A 2,500-nucleotide genomic window follows, 5' to 3' on the forward strand; every position below is an offset into this window, starting at 1 on the left:
TTTTCCCCTCCATCCTCTCCCCTCTCCTTTATCATCTCTTTTCCTTTTCCGATTTCTCTCTCCACTTTCCTCCTTCCATCTTCTCCTTTCCTCCTCATCCTCCTTCACTCACTCATTCCTTCTGACCACCATCACCATCACCACCACCACCGCAGTTGTTTACCATCCCTGTCTTAATCCAGCAGCACCACCACCACCACCACTACCACCATCACCACCACCGCCACCACCACTATCATCATCACCATCAGGAGTTATTGAGGATTCCAAAAAGTCCTATGATTTTTTCCCCTCTTCTAACCTAATCCTGAGAGACCCTCGCCCTTATGACTGTAGGATATAAGGGCGAGAATCTGTCTGTCTGTCTGTCTGTCTGTCTGTCTGTCTGTTTATCTGTCTGTCCACTCTGAAGGGAGGGAAAGAGGGAAGGGGTGGAGGAAATATTGGAAGAGAGGGAAGTGGAGATGATGAGAGGAAAAGGACGGAATGGAGGAAGCATTGGAAAAGAGTGGAGGGAAGGGGGGAAGGCGTGGAGGAAACATTGGGCGAGAAGGAAGTGGAGGTGATGAGAGGAAAGGGAAGAAGTGGAGGAAACATTGGAAGAGAAAGTGGAGGAAATGGAAGAAGAAGAAGAGGAGGAAACTTTTGAAGAAAGGAGGAAACATTGGGAGGGAAGGAAGTGGAGGTGGTGAGAGGAAAGGGAAGGAGATATGGAGGAAACTTTGATAATTTTCCTTTCATTCCTTTCACTACATAGAGAAGAAGAGAAAAAGATAAGAGAAAATAAAATGGAGAAGTGTTATCTGTAATTCCTTTCCTTTCTTTTCCTTTCCTTTTCATTCTTTTTCTATTTCTCCTCTTTCTTTTCAAAATTACTTTCCCACACGCAACAAAACACAGGAAACGGGGAAAATAACGATATTGATAATGGAAAATAAGCAAAAAAAAAAAGTATTATTTGTACTTGTTTTTTTTTATATTCTTTGTCTGTTTACTCCTTGTGTTCTTTTTCCTTTCTTTTCTTTAAAATTACTTTCCACATACAACAAAACACACACCAAAAATAGGAAAGCAAAAAAAAAAAAAGGAAAAAAAAACTTTCCACCCAACACTCGAAAAATAAACAAATAGAAAAAAAGTCGAAAATCACACACACACACACACACACACACACACACACACACACACACACACACACACACACCTAAACAACAAAAACATGATTAAATACACACCTGACTTTTCTCGGGGGCGTGGGAACTTGTGCTTGGCAGACGTGGAGCAGGCGTGGCGCTGGGAAGACTGGCAGATGTGAGTGAGGTATGTGGATGGGGGAGTAAGTGGATATGTGGAAGATTATGTTAGGTTTGGTTAGGTTAGGTTAAGTGAAGTTAGGTTAGGTTAGGTTAGGTTCAGTTACGTTAGGTTAGGTTAGGTTAGGTTAGGTTAGGTTAGGTTAGGTTAGGTTCAGTTACGTTAAGTTAGGTTAGGTTAGGGACTCAAATAGGTTACTGGTGGGTTAGGAATGAAAGTGGCTTAGATTTGGGTCTGAAATGTGGGTTTACTAATGGAGGTGGGTTAGAGTGGCTACTTTTAGATATTAGTTAAAATTAAGCTAGTAAAGTGGGTTAGGGTGGGTTCCTAATGCAGATGGGTTAGACTGGGTTGCTAATGGGTGGGTTAGGTGAGTTTGGTGGGCTGCTGTTGAGTTGATGATGGAACGAGTGGGTCAGGATGGGTTAGGGTGGGTCAGGGCGGGTCAGGGTAAGTCAGGGCGGGTCAGGGCAGGTCAGGGTGGGTCAGGGGAAAGGTGGGTCGTCCTTTCTTTTCCCTTCACGAGTATCTGTGGAAGGAAAAGGAGGAGAGTGTAAATATATACTATAACTGAGAAGTTGAGTGAAACAGTACAGATTTACATAGACAAAATTAAATAGATAAATAAGGATGCTAAAAAAGTAGTTGAAATACACGTTAAGTAAAAATATAGAGAAAAGTAAATAGGTAAATTATAATACTGAATATATCTGCAATATGTAAAAAAAAACAATAAAATAAATAAATTAATTAAACAGCAATAAAAGAAAAGAAATATATATAAGAAGGAACAAAAATATACACAAAATATACAAAGAAATTACAAATACATAAGCAGAATAGAAAATAAAAATGAAAAAAGTAATTTATTTAAGGGCAAAGAATAAAAGGAAATACAGACACCACAAAAAATATATATTTAAAAAAAAAAAGAAAAATGCAAACAAATAAATCTGCAAAAGATTCTCAAAAAATGTTAAAAAAAAAAAATATATATATATAAGGAGAAAATTATTGAGTTATTTTCTACATCCATCTTTTCCATTTTTTATTATTTTTTTTCCTATCCAATCTATTCCTTCTTCCAGGCCACTTGTTACTCTCATCTCTTCCTCTTCCTCTTCCTCTTCCTCTCCTCCTCCTCACAAAGGGACTGGCTCCTCTTAACTCTCTCTATCTCTTCTCA

The 2,500-nt window shown here is 38.7% G+C and overlaps 1 protein-coding gene across 4 annotated transcripts in view; it reads right to left on the reverse strand.

Moving 5' to 3' along the window:
- The window catches only part of LOC135090073 (putative polypeptide N-acetylgalactosaminyltransferase 9), a 119,608-nt gene extending 118,235 nt beyond the window's left edge, over positions 1-1,373 (reverse strand). For 3 of the 4 annotated variants that reach the window (XM_063986359.1, XM_063986370.1, XM_063986364.1), the window contains exon 1: positions 1,236-1,373. The gene's annotated coding sequence lies outside the window, so the exon portion shown is untranslated. The remainder of the gene's footprint in view (positions 1-1,235) is intronic. The other variant, XM_063986360.1, reaches the window with a different exon arrangement.
- Between the last annotated feature and the right edge of the window lie 1,127 nt (positions 1,374-2,500).

Source organism: Scylla paramamosain, chromosome 34 (assembly GCF_035594125.1).
Source record: "Scylla paramamosain isolate STU-SP2022 chromosome 34, ASM3559412v1, whole genome shotgun sequence".
Lineage (NCBI taxonomy): Eukaryota > Metazoa > Arthropoda > Malacostraca > Decapoda > Portunidae > Scylla > Scylla paramamosain.